The following is a 21240-nucleotide window of genomic DNA, read 5'->3' as shown; positions in this document are numbered from 1 at the left end:
TGTTTTCCAGTTCAGTAATACTCAGACCTTGATTCTTGGGCCCCTGGTGGTCTTTTCAGCAGCCTTCTTCTTTTCTTCTAAGACTTCCATTATATTAACCATGCTGGCCTTTTGATTAATGATAATAGCTAATATAGCAGCGAGGCATATTTTAAAAACAGTAGTCCCAGCTTTGGTCAATTAGATTTTTCTTTTTGCCATTTTATTTTTTTTTTTCAACGTTTATTTATTTTTGGGACAGAGAGAGACAGAGCATGAATGGGGGGAGGGGCAGAGAGAGAGGGAGACACAGAATCGGAAACAGGCTCCAGGCTCCGAGCCATCAGCCCAGAGCCCGATGTGGGGCTCGAACTCGCGGACCGCGAGATCGTGACCTGGCTGAAGTCGGACGCTCAACCGACTGCACCACCCAGGCGCCCCTCTTTTTGCCATTTTAATAAGTAGACTTGTTGATAGTTAATATTTTTGCTTTATGTAATAATAGGTAGTAGTAGTAGTTTGCCCAAAGTTATCTGTGCACTTTTTTTTTATTATAGAAGTCCTCTTATCCATCACTATCTGATCTTCTATAGTGTACTGTTATTTGAAAAAGTTGGTTAAGGCAGGAAATAAAAATGATACATACATATCCTAAGCATTTTATTTTAGCTTAAAACAAACAAATGTACACCAATTTTTTGATGTGTTAAGTATCAGTCTGCTGATAAGAGTTCTTCATCCTTTTGACATTAATGACACCTTGTGATGCATTGCTTGCAGCTTCCAGTTACAGTTTTTCTATGTGCAGTGAGAATTCTTAGAGATTTGAAGCAATGAGTATAGGCTCCTCCTAGATTTTTAATTTTTCTCCAAGCTTATTTATATGTCTCATCCACACTTAATTTGATAGTTTTTCTTTTTTTTTTTAACGTTTTATTTATTTTTGAGACAGAGACAGAGCATGAACAGGGGAGGGTCAGCGAGAGGGAGACACAGATCTGAAACAGGCTCCAGGCTCTGAGCTGTCAGCACAGGGCCCGACGCGGGGCTTGAACTCATGGACCGCGAGATCATGACCTGAGCTGAAGTCGGCCGCTTAACCGACTGAGCCACCCAGGCGCCCCAATTTGATAGTTTTTCAAACGATTTATATCAGTCTTCCAGAACCTTCAATTTAGTCTTCACAGCAACTTTTTCAATATTCATAGTTTGTTAATGTATTTAATATTTCATTATAATTATGTAATTGTAGTTATGGCAAAACTGACATTAAGTAGGTTTGGAAACAAATAGATCAGATTTGGTGTGGTATAGTGGGAGCAGAGATGTACCAGTGTTCAACCAGGGGTATTAGTACATTGTAAAGGAGATGGAGAGTATCAGTTGCCTTGTCACGTTAAGAGGTAAAAGGATGCGTTTTTTTCTTTTCTTTTTGTTAAACTTATATGTGTAATATAAAGCAAACTGCAAAGTCTTTAAGGGTATAACTTAAATTTTTACACAGTGAAGACACCCATATAACCATTACTCAGATCATGATGATAAAACAGTACCAGTTTCTTTCCCACTACTATTTCTTTCCTATCACTCTTCTTTTTTTTTTTTTTTTTTAAATTTTTTTTTTTCAACATTTTTTATTTATTTTTGGGACAGAGAGAGACAGAGCATGAACAGGGGAGGGGCAGACACAGAATCGGAAACAGGCTCCAGGCTCCGAGCCATCAGCCCAGAGCCTGACGCGGGGCTCGAACTCACGGACCGCGAGATTGTGACCTGGCTGAAGTCGGACGCTTAACCGACTGCGCCACCCAGGCGCCCCTTTCCTATCACTCTTCTGACCTCTGTCACTATATTAGAAGTTTTGCTCATTTATGAATTTTATATAAATGGAATCCTAGAGCATGTACTCTTTTGTATCTTTTTTTTGCTTAGCATGGCTTTTGAAATTGATCCATGTTATATCAGTAGCTTGTTCTTTTTCATTGTGGTATATAGTGTTCTACTTTGTGACTACATTACAGTTTATCCATTCTCTCATTGATGTGTGTCATTGATGTATGTTTAGGTTTGTTTCTGGTTTGGGTCTGTTACAAATAATGCTGCTTTAAACATTTTTGTACATGTCTTTGGTGCATTTATACATGCATTTTTTTGTTGAGCATACATTTATGAGTGGGACATCTGGTCATAGGGTATGCTCATGTTTAGCCTTGGTAGATTTTACAAAATGGATTTTTATACTTTAACAATATGTGAGAATCAGTGGCTTCATTTCCCCAGTGGCCTTTTAAATTAAGAAACTTTATTAGTATTTATTTGTATCATTTTGTTTATGTGTGTATTTGGTTATTGAAAATATTGTAGGGGCACCTGGGTGGCTTGGTCAGTTGAGCTCTAACTCTTGACTTTGGCTCAGGTCATGATCTCATGGTTCATGGGTTGGAGCCCCGCTTCGGACTCCGTGCTGATAGTGTGGGCCTACTTGGGATCCTTTCTCTCTCTCCCTCCCTTTCTCTGCCTCTCCCCCATTCCCTCTCTCTAAGTAAATAAATAACTTAAAAAAAAAAAAACCCACCATTTAACCTAAGAAGTTTAACATTGAATGTTCATAATATTGTACATGTTCTTCTTTCTAATGTCCTCTTGCTTTTCAAGGTAAATACTGTTCTAATTTTTTTGTTTTTTTACTCTTTGTGCTATCTTTGCAGTCATTTTATCAGATATATGTGTGTCTTAATAATATATTGTCTCGTGTTGATTATATTTGAATTTTTTAAAAAAAGATCATGCTGTATATAATCTGGGAATTGATTTTCTTTAAAAAAATTTTAATGTCCATATTGTTGCATAGTTTTAATTGACTTGCTTCATTTAGCGAATACATCAAAATTTATTCACTCTTCCATTGATGACATGTGGGCTGTTTCTATTTCTTACTGTTGTGAATTCCACATGTTTACTGGTGTATCATGAGCAAGAATTTCTCTTGGTACTTTGGAATGTAATTTCTGGATCATAGGGTTGATAAATGTTTTACTTTACAAAATAATGCCTGCATTTCAAAGAAGTTATACCAGTTTACACTGCTACCAGCAGTGGATGAGAGATGAGATTTTTTTCCGTATGAGAGTATTTTAAATTAGGATCTCAATACTTTGAGTTATAGGACTATTTAGATTTTCTGTTTTTTGCATGTATCTGTCTGGTTTTCAAGAAATTTGTTACCTGGGACGCCAGTCTGGCTCAGTCGGTAGAACATGCAGCTCTTGGTCCTTGGGGTCATGATTTCAAGCCCCATGTTGGGTGTAGAGATTACTCAAAAACCTTAAAAAAAATTTGTTACCTGAATTTTCAAATGTATTCACATGAGATTGTATGTATTTTTGCCTTACATTTTTAATGTTTGTGAGATCTATACTGATTCTTTTTTTTAATTCCTAATGGTATTTGTACTTTAGTTTTTTTTCCTTTACCAGTATTTCTAGAGATTATTGGCTGGGTCAAGAAACCAATTTTTTCTCTGATAATATTTTTTCTTATTGCACTAAAATTTTAAAAACTTATGGTAAAATACATATAACATAAAATTGGCCATATTAACCATTTTAAAATGTATATTTCAGTGACATTAAGGACATTCACATTGTTGTGCAACCCTCATCACCATCCATCTCCAGAACTTTATCATCTCCGACTGAAACTGTACCCATTAAGCACTAATTCCCCATTATACTCACCCCACAACTATCATTCTTCTTTCTGTGAATTTGACTGATCTAAGTATTTTATATTATATAAGTAGAATCACACAATATTTGTTTCTTTGTGCTGACTTATTTCACTTACTGTAGGCTTATGCATGTTGTAGCATGTGTCAAATTTCCTTCCTTTTTAAGGATGAATAATAGTCCATCTTTTTTTTTTTAACATTTATTTTTGAGAGAGACAGAGCATGAGTGGGGGAGGGGCAGAGAGAGAGAAGGAGACACAAAATCTGAAGCAGGCTGCAGGCTCTGAGCAAGCTGTCAGCACAGAGCCCGATGCGGGCTCGAACCCACAAACTGAGATCATGACCTGAGCTGAAGTCGGATGCTCAACCGACTGAGCCACCCAGGCACCGCAGTCTGTCTTTTTTTGTTGTTTATGGTTTTTTTTTTTTAATTTTTTTATGTTTGAGAGAGAGAGAGAAAGAGAGACAGAGCATGAGCAGGGGAGGGGCAGAGAGAGAGGGAGACACAGAATCTGAAGCAGGCTTCAGGCTCTGAGCTGGCAGCACAGAGCCTGATGTGGGCCTTGAACCCACAAACTGTGAGATCATAACCTGAGCTGAAGTCGGATGCTTAACTGACTGATCCACCCAGGTGCCCCAGTAGTCCATCTTTTATAATTTTTATCTCAAGTATGGGCACATAATAATTCACGTTAAATACTTATTAATTGATCAGTTAATATAGTTTTTAAGTTGGGGTATTAGAAATCCCTGTTTCTATATGCATGGAATCTCCTTTTAAGGATTAAAATCAGTGAATAAAGTTGCTCTTAATTGCCTTGTTTTGTTTTTGCCTAATAGTTGCCTCCATTCCCTTGAGCCGCTTGCACATCTGTGCTTTGGGGAGACGGAAGGAATGGAATTTCCGTGTGTAGGGGGGTGAGGATGAAGTGATCAGTATTGTTTAAAACTATTATTGAAGAATTTACACAGCTGAGGATAATTTGGCTTGATTGGGTTTGGGTTACAGCCACCTGCATGAGGAAAAGGGTACAGACAACTCTAACCACCTAGCCAGCAGTGAAATGGGAAGAGATAAACACATATGTATTCCTACTCTGCTCCTTTTGAGTTCCCTCTACTCCCACACTTACAGCTGCCACTGATGACTAATGTTAAGCAATTTGGAGGGTCCTGTGTCTTTTAATAGTAGTAAAGAAAAGTTGTGGTATCACATGGTTTCTGATTTTCCACTTAGAATGCATTTTATTTTATTTTAAATTTATTTTTAATGTTTATTTTTGACAGAGAGAGACACACACAGACAGAACACGAGCAGGGGAGGGGCAGAGAGAGAGGGAGACACAGAATCTGAATCGGGCTCCAGGCTCTGAGCTATCAGCACAGAGCCCTATGTGGGGCTCAAACTCACAAACTGTGAGATCATGACCTGAGCCGAAGTTGGATGCCTAACCGACTGAGCCACCCAGGCGCCCCTAGAATGCATTTTAAATTTCCAGAAATTTGGGGTGCCTGGCTGGCTCAGTTGGAAGAGCATGTGACTCTTGATCTCGGAGTTGTGAGTTCAAGCCCCACATTGGGTGTAGGGATCACTTAAATAAACTTAAAATAAATTTCCAGAAATCCTGTTTTGTTCCAATATCCAATTCTGTGTTGTTCCAAATCGAGATATTTATTTGTTTGTTTGTTTATTTATTTATTTCTTATTTTGGTGTTTATTTATTTTTGAGACAGAGAGAGAGCATGAGCGGGGGAAGGGCAGAGAGAGAGAGAGAGAGAGAGAGAGAGAGAGAGAGGGAGGGAGAGGGAGAGGGAGACACAATCTGAAGCAGACAGAGCTGTCAGCACAGAGCCTGACGCAGGGCTCTAACTCAAAAACCGTGAGATCATGACCTGAGCTGAAGTCAGATACTTAACCGACTGAGTCACCCAGACACCCCTATTTATTTATTTTTTTTAAAGAATTTACTGATTTTGAGACGCCTGGGTGGCTCAGTCAGTTAAGCGTCTGACTTCAGCTCAGGTCATGACCTCACGGTTTCTGAGTCAAGCCCACTTCAGGCTCTGTACTGACAGCTGAGAGCCTGGAGCCTGCTTTGGATTCTGTGTCTCCCTCTCTGCCCCTCCTCCTCTCTCACTCCGTCTGTCTCTCTCTCTCAAAAATAAATAAACGTTCAAAAATTTTTAAAAAAATTTACTGTTTTTCTTGGGGCACCTTGGTGACTCAGTTTATTAAGCGTCTGACTTTGGCTCAGGTCATGATCTTACAGTTTGGGTTCAAGACCCTCCTTGGGCTCTGTGCTGACAGCTCAGAGCCTAGAGTCTGCTTCTGATTGTGTCTCCCTCTCTCTCTGCCCCTCCCCCCCCCCCCACTCTCTCTCTCTCTCAAAAATAAACAAAAAAATTGCTTTTCATAATTTACTGGTTTTTGTAAATGAAAATTTCATTTTCCAAAAGAAAACTTATGGTGGTTAGGCCTTATAATAATGGGAAAGTTTTTAATTAGAGTGGTGTATTGATTAGAAAGTGCCAATGAGTAAAGACATTTATTAAGAAAACAGATTTGGGGGCACCTGGACAGTTCAGTCGGTTAAGTGTCTGACTTCAGCTCAGGTCATGATCTCGCGGTTTGTGGGTTCGAGCCCTGTGTAGGGCTCTGTGCTGACAGCTCAGAGCCTGGAGCCTGCTTCGGATTCTGTGTCTCCCTCTCTGTGCCCCTCCCCTGCTCATGCTCTGTCTGTCTCTCTCTCTCTCTCTCTCTCAAAAGTGAATAAACATTAAAAAAAATTAAAAAAAAAAAGACATACTCACCTTCACTTTTTAAAAATAATTTATTTTACCATTTTATTTAGTTTTTAAATTTACATCCAAGGTAGTTAGCATATAGTGCAACAATGATTTCAGGAGTAGATTCCTTAATGCCCTTTACCCATTTAGCCCATCCCCCCTCCCATGACCCCTCCAGCAACCCTCTGTTTGTTCTCCATATTTAAGAGTCTCTTATGGGGCGCCTGTGTGGCGCAGTCGGTTAAGCGTCCGACTTCAGCCAGGTCACGATCTCGCGGTCCGTGAGTTCGAGCCCCGCGTCAGGCTCTGGGCTGATGGCTCAGAGCCTGGAGCCTGTTTCCGATTCTGTGTCTCCCTCTGTCTCTACCCCTCCCCCGTTCATGCTCTGTGTCTCTCTGTCCCAAAAAAAAATAAATAAACGTTGGAAAAAAAAATATTATAAGAGTCTCATGTTTTGTGCCTGTCCCTGTTTTTATATTATTTTTGCTTCCCTTCCCTTATGTTCATCTGTTTTGTATCTTTTTCAACGTTTATTTATTTTTTTTTTGGGACAGAGCGAGACAGAGCATGAACGGGGGAGGGGCAGAGAGAGAGGGAGACACAGAATCGGAAACAGGCTCCAGGCTCTGAGCCATCAGCCCAGAGCCCGACGCGGGGCTCGAACTCACGGACCGCGAGATCATGACCTGGCTGAAGTCGGACGCTTAACCGACTGCGCCACCCAGGCGCCCCTGTTTTGTATCTTTTAATTTTTTTTAATGTTTATTTATTTTTGACAGAGAGAGAGAGAGAGAGAGACAGAGCATGAGTGGGGGAAGGGCAGAGAGAGAGAGAGACAGAATCTGAAGCAGGCTCCAGGCTCTGAGCTGTCAGCACAGAGCCGGATGCAGGGCTCGAACTCACGGACCACGAGATCATGACCTGAGCCGAAGTCAGACGCTCAACCGACTGAGCCACCCAGGCGCCCCCATCTGTTTTGTATCTTAAAGTCCACATATGAGTGAAATCATACGATACTTGTCTTTCTCTGATTTCACTTAGCACAATACCCTTTAGTTCCATCCACATAATTGCAAATGGCAAGATTTCATTCTTTTTGATTGCCGAGTAATACTCCTTTGTGTGTAGGTGTGTGTGTGTGTGTGTGTGTGTGTGTGTATACACACACACACACACACACACACACACACACACCTACACACACAAACCACATCTTCTTTATCCATTCATCTGTCAGTGGACATTTGGGCTCTTTCAGTACTTTGGCTATTGTTGATAGTTCTGCTATAAACATTGGGGTGCATGTGCCCCTTCAAAACAGCATCCCTGTATCCCTCGGATAAATACCTAGTAGTGCAATTGCTGGGTTGTAGGGTAGTTCTATTTTTAAGTTTTCGAGGAACCTCCATACTGTTTTCCAGAGTGGCTGCACCAGTTTGCATTCCCACCAGCAGTGCAAAAGAGATCCTCTTTCTTTGCATCCTTGCCAACATCTGTTGTTGCCTGAGTAGTTAATGTTAGCCATTCTGACAGGTGTGAGGTGGTATCTCATTGTGGTGTTGATTTGTATTTCCCTGATGATGAGTGATGTTGAGCATTTTTTTTTTATTTTTTTTTTCCAACGTTTATTTATTTTTGGGACAGAGAGAGACAGAGCATGAACGGGGGAGGGGCAGAGAGAGAGGGAGACACAGAATCGGAAACAGGCTCCAGGCTCCGAGCCATCAGCCCAGAGCCTGACGCGGGGCTCGAACTCACGGACCGCGAGATCGTGACCTGGCTGAAGTCGGACGCTTAACCGACTGCGCCACCCAGGCGCCCCAATGTTGAGCATTTTTAATATGTCAGTTGGCCATCTGGATGTCTTCTTTGGAGAAGTGTCTATTCATGTCTTTTGCCCATTTCTTCACTGGATTATTTGTTTTTTGGGTGTTGAGTTTGATAAGTTCTTTATAGATTTTGGATATTAACCTTTTATCTGATATATCATTTGCAGATACCTTCTCCCATTCCATTGGTTGCCTTTTAGTTTTGTTGATTGTTTCCTTCACTGTGCAGGTTTTTATTTTGATGAGGACCCAGTAGTTCATTTTTGCTTTTGTTTCTCTTGCCTCCAGAGACATTTTGAGTAAGAAGTTGTTGTGGCCAAGGTCAAAGAGGTTTTTGCCTGCTTTCTCGTCAAGGATTTTGATGGCTTCCTGTCTTACGTTTAGGTCTTTCATCCATTTTGAGTTTATTTTTGTGTACAGTGTAAGAAAGTGGTCCAGGTTCATTTTTCTGCATGTTGCTGCCCAGTTTTCCCAGTACCATGTGCTGAAGAGACTGTCTTATTCCATTGGATAGTCTTTCCTGCTTTGTCAAAGTTGGCCATACGTTTGTGGGTTCATTTCTGGGTACTCTATTCTGTTCTGTTGATCTGAGTGTCTGTTTTTCTGCCATCACCTTCACTTTTTTGACATCATTAAGTATATCATCTTTGTTCCTAATTGTTTTTTAGAATATATCAGCGCATTAATATGCATCTCTCTCCTTTTTCATATTCGTTTATAAACCTAATGAGAATGATATTTATTGGCAAACTGATGATATTGTGGAATAAAAACTCTTGGTTACTTTCTTGCAGTCCTTTAAAAATCAGGAAAAAAGTTTTTGTTTGGAACTTCCCATTTTCTTGTTTTTGGTTATTACTCTGCAGGTCTAGACAGTTAGTGTCTGTAGGTCCTTATTGATACATTTCTTGAACCTATTGATTGGGTTACTGAGTTGTAATAAATATTATTTAGATTCAATTGAGGGTTTTTGGCTTTGATTTAATTTACTGGAAAGGAGTCTTTTAAAAAAAGTATTGGGGCGCCTGCGTGGCTCAGTCCGTTGAGCGGCCGACTTCGGCTCAGGTCACGATCTCACGGTCTGTGAGTTCGAGCCCCGCGTCGGGCTCTGTGCTGACAGCTCGGAGCCTGGAGCCTGTTTCGGATTCTGTGTCTCCCTCTCTCTGACCCTCCCCCGTTCATGCTCTGTCTCAAAAATAAATAAACGTTAAAAAAAAATAAATAAAATAAATAAATAAATAAAAAATAAAAAAAGTATTGAAAATTTTCAAGCAGATGTTTATGTAGTTACATTGTCAAAATATTAAAAGGTAGATTGAAAAGTCTTTCTTATCCTAGTTTGCTTTCTTTTTCTTTTCTTTTTAGAGAGAGAGACTGAAACACAAGAGCAGGGGAGAGGGGCAGAGGGAGAGAGAGGGAGAGAATCCCAAGCAGGCTCCATTCCCAGTGTGGAACCTGATTTGGGGCTTAATCCCACAACCCTGGGATTGTGACCTGAGCTGAAATGATGTGTTGGAAGCTCAACTGATTGAACTACCCACCCAGCATCCTCTGCTGTCTTTTTCAGTTTCCATTACTCAATGGATTTGTCACCATTGAAAGTTTCTTGTTTATCGATAACTTCCAGATATATAGTATTTATGTACAGTATAAATATAATCTTCTCCATCACATTCATTTAACAATATATTTTACTATGTCAGTATGTTTTATTCATAAACATTTGCATAGTGTCTCATTGTGTGGATGAACCATAATTCATGAAACTAGTGTCCTATTTTTGGACAATTAGATTGTCTCCAATATCTTGCTATCATAAATAATATTGCATTGGATAACCTTGATTATCACATCAGTTCACACATTTGCAAATATGCTTGTAGGGTAAATTCCTAGAAATTGTCTTGCTGGGTCAAATTGTGTATACATTTTTAATTTTGGTAATTACTGTCTTGTTTTCTGTAGGTATTGTGTAAATTTACCTTCTTAGACATGAAGGGGCCTGTTTTTTATGGCTTTACTACCAGTATATATAATCGTTTTGGGTATTTGCTGGTCTGAGGGTAAAAATTGGTGTTTCAGTAGTTTTAATTTGTGTAATATAGGTTATGGGAGAGAAAAAACCAGGTTAAAATATTTTTTAATCTAAATACATACACACGTGATATTAAAAAGTCAAATAATATCACAAAGTTTATAATAATAATTAAAAAAAAAAAAACAGTCCCTACCTCTCCCTGCAGCCCATTTCCAATTCTGGCTTTCCATGGATAGTCATTAGCATTTCTTCTGGTATTAACTTCCATATTTCTGAATAATATGGTTATGCTAACTTTTCAGTCTTTTGGGGGCAATCCTATTATGGAAGATGAGGATTTAGTTTTTTTATATTTTCTTCCCTCCTTACCTGTCCTTCCCTTTCCCCCTGGTTTTGTTTGTGGATAGATTTTGTAACAATTTGTATTTTAAATTTAAACTAACTATATAAATACCTTCATGTATAGTCCAGTTATTCCTTTGTTAGTCCTTGTGATGCTTGCCAGTGTGAGAAGTTATGTACCCCAAGACTTGAAAATTATACCCACTCTATCTTTAGAATGCTTCAGATCATTCCAGTTTCCTAATTGCACATCATCCAAATTTAATGGAGTTACCATTATGAGGCTCTGACTATACCTGTAATTATGACCTGGTGCTAGTAACCCATGATATTAGTAAAGTTCCCACTTGCTTGTTAAGTAACTTGTATAAGCCATGATTCGTGGAATCTTTTAGTTTTAGGGGACACATCTTTTGTTGCAGTGAATATCCGCCAATGTTTATTGAGTGGTTTTCAGTTAAGTATTAGGCATTGTTTTAGTGCTACATCTGTCTGAACTCATTTACACCATATAACAGCCCTGTGAGGAGGATGCTAGCATTATTTGCATCTTACAGATGAAGAAAGTGAGACATAAAGAAAGTAAGTAGCTTGCTTGAAGTCATTCAGCTAGGAAGTGGTGGAGCTAGGTTAGAAACCCAGGCAGTCTGGCTTTAGAGACTTCACTTACCCACTGCTACGCTGCTGTATTAATGATATACTCCATCTCGTTAGTAGAGCATGTACTTTGGTTTGGTTTTCCACTAGTGGTGATCAATTATGCTAAGCCACATATTTAACATTTCTCATCTGTCTTTTTCCAAATCACTATATTTCTGAAATTTTTGAAAAATTTTATTTTTAATTATAAAGAAATAATATAGAATTTACCATCTTTTCTTTAAGTTTATTTATTTGAGAGAGAGCACACACACACACACACACACACACACACACACACACACACACACACACAAAGTGGGGAGGGGCAGAAAGGGAGAGAATCCCAAGCAGGCTCTGTGCTGTCAGTGCTGAACCCAGCATTGGGCTTGATCCCACCAACCATGAGATCATGACCTGAGCCAAGATCAAGAGTTGGAGGCCCAACCGACTGAGCCACCCAGGCACCCCTAAAATTTAACTATCTTAACCATTTTTAGTTACTATTATTTTTAATGTTTGTTTATTTTTGAGAGAGAGAGAGACAGAGTATGAGTGGGGGAGAGGCAGAGAGAGAGGGAGACACAGAATCTGAAGCAGGCTCCAGGCTCTGAGCCGTCAGCACAAAGCCCAATGTGGGGCTTGAACTCACGAACTGCAAGATCATGGCTTAAGCCACGGTCGGACGCTTAACCAACTGAGCCACCCAGGTGCCCCCATCTTAACCATTTTTACAACTTTATTTTTTTATTTCTAAATTTTTAAAAAATTTAAAAAAATTTTGGGGCGCCTGGGTGGCGCAGTTGGTTGAGCGTCCGACTTCGGCTCAGGTCATGATCTCGCGGTCCGTGAGTTCGAGCCCTGTGTCAGGCTCTGTGCTGACCACTCAGAGCCTGGAGCCTGTTTCCGATTCTGTGTCTCCCTCTCTCTCTGCCCCTCCCCCGTTCATGCTCTGTCTCTCTCTGTCCCAAAAAAAAAAAAAAAAAAAAAAGTTGAAAAAAAAAATTTAAAAAAATTTTAACATTTATTTATTTTTGAGAGAGAGAGAGAGACAGAGCACAAGCAGGGGAGGGGCAGAGAGAGAAAGAGACAGACAGACAGACAGACACAGAATCTGAAGCAATCTCCAGGCTCTGAACTCTCAGCACAGAGCCTGATGCAGGACTCGAACCCACAAACCATGAGATCATGACCTGAGCCAGTCAGACACTAAACCGACTGAGCCACCCAGGCGCCACTTCACCATTTTTAAATATACAGAATAGTACTGTTAAGTGTACTTTCATAGTTGTGCAACATATCTCCAGAAATTTTTCATCTTGCAAAACTGAAACTATACCTACTAAACAACAATATCTCATTTGCCTTTCTTTCTTTCCCTTGGCAACCACCATTCTGTTTTCTGTTTCTATGAATTTGACTACTTTAGATACCTTGTATAAGTGGAATCATACAATATTTGTCTTTTTTTGTGACTGACATTTAGCATAATGTCCTCAGTCATCCATGTTGTGGCATATGACAGGATTTCCTTCTCTTTAAAGGCTGAGTAATAATGCATTGTGTGCATATGCCACATTTTGTTTATTCATTCATTGATGGACATCTGGATTGCTTCCACCTCTTGGCTGTTCTGAATAGTGCTGTAATGAACATGGGTGTGCAAATATCTCTTTGATACCCTGCTTTCAGTCCTTTTGGATGTATACCCAGAGGTGGGATTGCTGGATGATAATGATAGTTGTTTTTTTTTTTTTTTAATTAAAAAACTTTTTAAAAAATGTTTACTCATTTTTGAGAGAGAGAGAGAGAGAGATAGAGCATGAGCTGGGGAGGGGCAGAGAGAGAGGGATACACAGTATCTGAAGCAGTCTCCAGGCTCTGAGCCATCAGCACAGAGCCTGATGTGGGGGTCGAACCCACGAACTGTGAGATCATGATCTGACCCAAGGTTGGACACTTAATCAATTGAGCCACCCAGGCGTCTCTGTTTTTAACTTTTTGAGGAACCTCCATTCTGTTTCTATAGTGACTGCACCATTTTACATTCACACCAATAGTGAACAAGTAAGTGTTCCAGTTTCTCCACATCTTTGCCAACACTGATTTTCTCGTTTGTTTTATTTGTTTTGGTAGCAGCCATTCTACTGGTGTGAGATGATATTGTGGTTTTGATTTGTATTTCTCTAATGATGATTGATGTTAAGTATCTTTTCATATCCTTGTTGGCCATTTGTTTATTCTTTGGAGAAATGTCTGTTCAAGTCCTTTGCCCATTTTTAAATTGGGTTACTTGTTTTTTGTTCTTGTTGTAGGAGTTTTTAAAATATATCCTGTGGGCACCTTAGTTGAACATTTGATTCTTGATTTCAGCTCAGGTCATGATCACACGGTCATGGGATCAAGCCCCACGTTGGGCTCTGTGCTGAGCATGGAGCCTGCTGTAGATTCTTTCTCTCCCTCTGCCCCTCGCTCCCATGGTGTGTGCATGTGCTTTTTCTCTAAAAATAAATCTTAAAAAAAATTCTGGAAATTAACTGCTTATCAAATATATGATTTGCAAATGTTTTCTCCCATTCCTTAGGTTGCCTTTTAACTCTGTTGATTATTTACTTTGACATACAGTTTTTAAGTTTGATGTAGTTCCATTTGTCTGTTTTTGCTTTTGTGTGTGTGTGTGTGCTTTGGATGTCATATACAGAAAATCATTGCCAAATCCAATATCATGAAGTTTTTCCTCTGTTTTTTAAAAAATTTTTTCTAATGCTTTTTTATTTTTGAGAGACAGAGTGCGAGCAGGGGAGGAGCAGAGAGAGAGAGAGAGACAGAGAGACAGAGAAAGAAAGAAAGAAAGAGAAAGAGAAAGAGAATCTGAAGCAGGCTCCAGGCTCTGAGCTGTCAGCACAGAGACCAACGCGGGGCTCAAACTCATGAGCTGTGAGAACATGACCTGAGCTGAAGTTGGATCCTCAACCGACTGAGCCACCCAGGTGCCCCTCCTCTGTGTTTTTTTTCTTCCAGGAGTTGAGGTCTTATGTTTAACTCTTTAATGCATCTGAGTTAATTTTTGTTAATATGGTGTATAGTAAGGGCTCAATTTCACTCTTTTGTATGCAGATATCCAGTTTTCCCATCACTATTTGTTGAAGAGGGTGTCCTTTCCCCAGTGAATGATTTTAGTACCTTGTTACAAATCATTTGACCATATATAAGAGAGTTTATTTCTGGGCTTTCTATTCAGTTCCTTTGGTCTAAGTGTCTTTTTGCCAATGCTACTTTTTAAGAATGTTTTATTTATTTATTTTGAGAGAGGGAGGGAGAGAGAGAACCCTAAGCAAGTTCCACGCTGCCAGTGCAGAGCCTGACTTGAGCTGGAACTCACGAACCATCCGTCAAAAGACGGATGCTTAACTGACTAAGCCACACAGGAGCGCGCCCCCCCCCCCATTACTACTGTTTTGAATACCATAGCTTTGTAATATGTTTTGAAGTCAGGAAGTTATTGTTTTTCTTTTTCAAGATGTTTTGGCTGTTTAAAGTCTATTTCTAAAATTAGAAATATTTTAACCACTTATAAGTGTGCAAGTCAGTGGCATTAAATTCATTTACAGTGTTGTGTAACTATCACCACTATCCGCAAACCATTTCATCATCCCTTATAAAAACTTTGTACCCATTAAACAATAACTCTTCTTTTTCTTCTTCCCCTTAGTTTTTGGTAACCTCTATGGTACTTTCTTTTTCTTTTTCTTTTTCTCATCTCTTTTTTTAACCCATGTTCCCAGTCTGATAAATATGAAAACCTTATGCCCTGTTTTGTTGTGCTTTGAAATGAAAAATAAATATAACAGTTAACAATAAGTCAAAGTAATAGGTTCTAAAACTGTACATGTCCATTCTCGTCCTTTGTCTCCACCTCGAGAAGTCACTGAACTGTACAGAATGCCTACATACCAGTAGTATATGCTTGTGTAGCTGGTACTAGGGGTGTGGTCTGTGACAATGTACTTCTTTAAGATCAAAGCTAACTGAATATGAAATCTGGTTCATTGCTTTTCTTAGCTTTAAGCTATAGCTCACAAAGATAACTAATCCAAGACTGACCGTTTTGAATTTTTTTTTAATGTTTATTTTTGAGAGAGAGAGAGAGAGAGAGTGTGAGTGGGGGAGGAACAGAGAGAGAGGGAGACACAGAATCTGAAGCAGGCTCCAGGCTCTGAGCTGTTAGCACAGAGCCTGACACAGGGCTTGAACTCACGACCAGCGAGGTTCATGACCTGAGCCAAAATCAGTCGCTTAACCAACTGAGCCACCCAAGCTCCCCAAGACTGACCATTTTGAATTTGCTTTACTATCTGATAAGAAGTAGCAAATTAATATAAACATCCAGATTTAATATTTAAAAATTTTCTTTACTAGTTTCTCCACATTTCAAACTTTAATTAATATAATATGGTATTCCAGGGCGCCTGGGTGGCTCAGTCGGTTTTTTCTTTGGCTTTTTTCTTCTAGTTTTTATAGAAGAGAAACTTTAGATTCTTGAGTTTCATGTATGGTAAAATACACAAATCTTAAGAGTAAATAAAGCTCAATGAATTTTTACATATGTATGCACCCATGTGAAGACAACCTGGATCAAGATCTAGAACATTTGCCCTCTCAGAAAGTTCCCTCATGTTTGTTCTCAAAGGGACACCCTCCCTCCAGAAGTAACCATTATTCTGATTGCTATCACCAGATAGTTTTTGCCTGTTCTTGTGCTCATTTGCTTCACTTTTATTTTTTTATTTTTAAAAAATGTTTATTTACTTTTGAGAGAGAGGGAGAGGGTGTAAGCATGCACACAAGTTGGGGAGGGGCGGAGAGAGGCAGGTCCAGCCTCTGAGCTATCAGCTCAGAGCCCTACTCAGGGCTCGAACCCACAAACTGTGAGATCATGACCTGACCTGGAGTCAGACACTTAACACTTAACTGACTGAGCCACCCAAGGCACCCCTTCCCACCTTCACTTTATTTTATTTATTTATTTATTTATTTATTTATTTATTTATTTATTATCATCCAAGTTAACATATAGTGTAATAATGATTTCAGGAATAGAATTTAGTGATTCATCACTTACATGTAACACCCAGTGCTCATCTCAACAAGTGTCATTCTTAATGCCCATCACCCATTTAGCCCATCCCCCCACCCAGCACCTCGCCAGCAACCCTCAGTTTGTTCTTTGCATTTAGGAGTCTCTTATGGTTTGTCTCCTCTCTGTTTTTATCTAATGTTTGCTTCCCTTCCCCTATATTTATCTGTTTTGTTTCTTAAATTCCCTATATGAGTGAAATCATATGATTTGTCTTTCTCTGACTTATTTTGCTTTAGCATAATAAATACACTCTAGTTCCATGCGCGTTGTTGTAAATGGCAAGATTTCATTCTTCTTGATTGCCCACCTTTACTTTTAAAAGATGGTTTTGCTAGATATAGAATTATTGCTTGACAGTTTTTTCTTTCAGCATTTTGAATATGTCATTTCACTCACTGTCTTCTGACTTTCCTTGTTTCTGATGAGAAATCAGCAGCTAGTTATATTGTTGTTTCCTGGTAAATGATGAGTTTGTTTTTTCTTGCTTCTTTCAAGATTTTCTGTTTTGGGCTTTCATCAGTTTTACTATATATCTAGGTATGGAACTCTGTGTTTATTGTAGTTGTAGTTCATTGAGCTTCTTGAGTCTGTAGATTAATTTTTAAAAATATATCAGTTTGCATTGTTTTTGGTCCTTATTTCTGTCCTTTCTCTCCAATTCTGGAACTCCTAAGTTGTGTATATTATACTCGATGTTGTTCCATAGGTCTCTGGGCTTTGATTTTCTTTATTCTTTTCTTTTCAGATTAGATATCAAGTTTTCTGATTTTTCCCCCCTTATACTCCAGTGTTCATCTCTAGAGTTTCTATTTGTCTCTTTTTTATGATTCAATCTTTTTATTGATATTTCCTGTTTGTTTGGGACATTGTCTTCATATTTTTCTTTAGTTCTTTAAAGTAGTTGGAAGATTTTGTTTAGTTTGCATTTGGTCCTACTTAGGGACATTTTCAGTTCCATGAGAGGTTTTATTTCCCTCTTCAGTTTGGGTCATACTTTCCTGCATCTTTACATGTCTCATAAATTTTTGTTGAAACTAGACATTTTACATAATATATTGTAGCAACTTTGGATTCTGGTTTGTTTTTTCCTTTGAGAGTTTTTTTTTTTTGTTTTATCGTCAGGACTAAATCTGTGGAATGTTTCTTCCCAGTGTGTGGCTGGTAATATCTGCTCGGGTTGTTTTTGTTTTGTTTTGTTTTTATTTTTTTTAAGAGTGTTTTCCTGGAATCACACCTATATCCATATGGCTTAGTGGTCAGTTAACCATTTGTCAAAGATTGTGCTAAACACATGTGAGCTAGTAGGGCTACCACTCTGTGCCAGTAGATCTTTGTGTGTGTTGGGGAGCTCCTTTTAAAATCTGCTCAGACTTTTACTTTCCACTGAGCCCTCTCCTGTTTCTTCTTCCTGTGTGTACAGGCTCTCTAGTGTGGCTATGTGAGCACTTATCCTTTATAGTCTTGTTTCCAGATTTCCCTTTTAAATTCTGTCTAGTCTGCTGGCCCATTGCTTGTACCAACCAAGACAGCATCCTTCGGCCCTTTGCCACCAAGAATACACATTGTTACTGACAATGCTGATGGGCGTGGAGTTCTGTGCTTTGACTCAAATCGAGTCAGCCCTCTCTGTGAGTGAAGCTGCTAGTTTTTATGGCTTTCCCCACCTTGGTAGAACTACTTTCCCACTGATGTGGGGGTAATGGGAACAGTCTTAGGCAGTAATGCCATGGACTCTCGCTTTTCTTACCCCAAGTTCAGTAGGTTTTCATGAATAACCACAGAGAAGGTAGCATTTGAGAAAAGACCTGAAGGAGGTGAGGAACTATTTCATGTAGATAGGTATCTAGGGATGAACATTCCTGACACAGGGAGAACCTCAAGGGCCTGAAGGTGAGAACATATCTAGGATATAAAAGGGGCAACAAAGAGGCCAGTATGGCTAGATGGAGTACTGGAGGGAGAGAATAGTAGGAAATTATGTCAGAGAGATAAAGAGAGGATTGGGACAGGGTACTAGAGCAGATAAGACCTTTTAGGCTACTCACTGTAAGGATTTTTACTTTGAATGAAATGGGGAGCAGCTGGAGGGCTTTGAGCAGCAGATTTGAGACACAGTTTGTCTTAAATTTTAAAAACAGCTAAAGTGAAATGGAAGCTGGAGAGTGGCATGATAGAAGACTCGGGATGCCAGTTAAGAGACTGTTTACAGTCCTGATGATAGCAATGTAGGGGAGAAATGATTGTGGCTTAGATGAGGCTATAGCAGGAGAGGTAGTGAGAAATGGTTCAATTCTGGTGTATTTTATTTTTAAATTTAACTATTTGAGAGAGAGAGAGAGCCTGATCAGGGGAGAGGCAGAGAGAAAGGAAGAGAGAGAGAATCCCAAGCAGGCTCCATGCTATCAGCACAGAGCCCAACGTGGGGCTTGAACTCACAAACCATGAGGTCATGACTTGAGCCGAAATCAAAAGTCGGATGTTTAACTGACTGAGCACACAGGTGCTCCAATTGTGATGTATTTTAAAGGTAGAAAAGATGGGATTTCTTCTGGTAGATTGGAGGTGGAGAGTGAACAGATTCAGATCCCTTATTTCAATGGAATTTTCTTGCATATTATCTGTAAATGCTTTTTTGTTTCCTTTATTGAGTTCTTTATTTTCTGAGTCCCTGTATTGATCCTAATTATCCTTAGATTGGGTCATTTTAGTGCTCTAATATTCTTTTTTTTTTTTTTTTAATTTTTAAATATTTATTTTTGAGAGAGAGAGAGACAGAGACAGAGACAGAGCATGAGTGGAGGAGGGTCAGAGAGAGAGGAAGACACAAAATCTGAAGCAGGCTCCAGGCTCTGAACTGTCAGCAGAGAGCCCGACACAGGGCTCAAACTCGTGAACCATGAGATCATGACCTGCCTGAGCTGAAGTTGGATGCTTAACCAACTGAGCCACCCAGGAGCCCCTCTAACATGTTTTCTAGTTGCAATCTCTTTTTTCTTCTTCAGGCTTTGCTCCATTCCATTTTTTCTATTTTCATCTGTACTTTTGAAAGTTTTATTTAAGGAATCCCTGTAGCCAACATGGGGCTCAAACTCATGACCCTGAGATCAGGAGTCACATGTTCTTGTGACTAAACCAGCCAGGCGCCCTGATTTTCATCTGTACTATTCTGTTTCTTGCTATTTCTGACTTCTTATTGGATCTATAATGGTATTGTTTTGATTTTTAGTTTTTCTTTAGTTTTGCAATCTACTTTCTTTCATTCTTTTTTTTTTTAATTTTTTTTCAATGTTTATTTATTTTTGAGAGACAGAGCATGAGCAGGGGAGGGGCAGAGAGACAGCGAGACACAGAATCCAAAGCAGGCTCCAGACTGACCCGTCAGCACAGAGCCTGACGTGGGGCTCGAACCCATGAACGGTGAAATCATGACCTGAGCCAAAGTCGGACACTTAACCGACTGAGCCATCCAGGCACCCCTCATTCTATTTTTAGCATTTATTTTCTAGCTCTTATTTTATTGAATCCCATTTCTTGAAGTATTCAACTTAGTATTCAAGGGAGAATCCGCTTTTGGTTTTGTGGGGTTATATTGTTTCCCTGATTTGTTTCTTCCTCTGCTGCATGGTAATTTCCTCTCTCGTTATCTCTTTTGTTATAGATTTTATAGTTACTATGTTTTTGTTTTTTTTTTTTATCTTCTTTATGTTTTATGTGGACAGCTGTGTTCACAATTTTCGTTTGTAATTACAGAGTACGGATGAAAATATCTTTGATATGTTTCCCACCTTATTTGGGACCTATCCCCACCAAACCCTGCTCATCAGCTACAGTTAGTTGTTGACTTTTGCTTTCATCCTCTTTTCTTTAGGCTGAGGACATGAGGGTAAAGAAGAGCTTGCCATTGAAGAGTTTAATCCTTTGCAGTAGATCTAAATTCTGTTCTTTCTTCTAAAATCTCATAAAATGTTTTCTCTCAGGCCCACTCTATCCAGTGGTAAATTCCACGTACTTTCACAGGCTTTGACTGATTCTCCCAATTTGACTCAATTCTCTGAAAGATAGTAAGCTCCTGAGGTTCACCCAGTCTTTCCTCAAGTCCTATAGTGGTTTGTAGAGAATCTTACTCTTGGGATGTAAGTGACATGACATACTAGTTGTAGGTGTACAGTCTAATAACGCAGTACTTATATATATTGCAAATTGATCACCACAATTAGTCCAGTTAATATCTGTCACTGTATGAAAATTTTCTTCTTGTGATAAGAACTTTCAAGATCCACTCTTCTAGCTACTTTCAAATATGGAATATGGTATGAACTAGTCATCTTGCTGTATGTTACTTCCCCGTGACTTATTCATCTTTTAACTAGAAATTTCTACCTTTTGACCCCCTTCACACATTTTCCCACCCCCTCTGCCGCAGGTGACCACTAATCTGTTCTCTGTGTCCACAGAGGCTCTTACTTTTGGTGGATTTTTTTAAACTTTACCACAGCTGTCTACTTATTCCTTCCTTCTCCTCCTTCCACATTGGAGAGTATTTCACAGAGGGTTGCTCTCATTTCCTTCTTGGGTTGCATTATGTAAAATGTTTCTCCTATCATGTGTCTAGGTGTAAGAGTTCTTTGATCCTCATCATGCTTTCTTTACCCCGAAATCTTAGGCATGTATTTTTTAAAGTTAAGTAATACAGAAGAAAATAGCATTTTGTACCTTTACAACTTATAGAAGTTTCTTGTACTATGGAATAATCCAA

The 21240-nt window shown here is 39.2% G+C and overlaps 1 protein-coding gene across 2 annotated transcripts in view; it reads left to right on the top strand.

The window, feature by feature from the left end:
• Nucleotides 1-21240, top strand: part of SPATS2 (spermatogenesis associated serine rich 2) — a 148380-nt gene that overhangs the window by 50248 nt on the left and 76892 nt on the right. The window lies entirely within an intron of this gene.

This window comes from Puma concolor, chromosome B4 (assembly GCF_028749965.1).
Source record: "Puma concolor isolate L17-30 chromosome B4, mPumCon1.1.hap2, whole genome shotgun sequence".
NCBI lineage: Eukaryota > Metazoa > Chordata > Mammalia > Carnivora > Felidae > Puma > Puma concolor.
The sequence above is the reverse complement of the archived record's forward strand: the minus strand, read 5'-3'. Positions and strand labels throughout refer to the sequence as shown.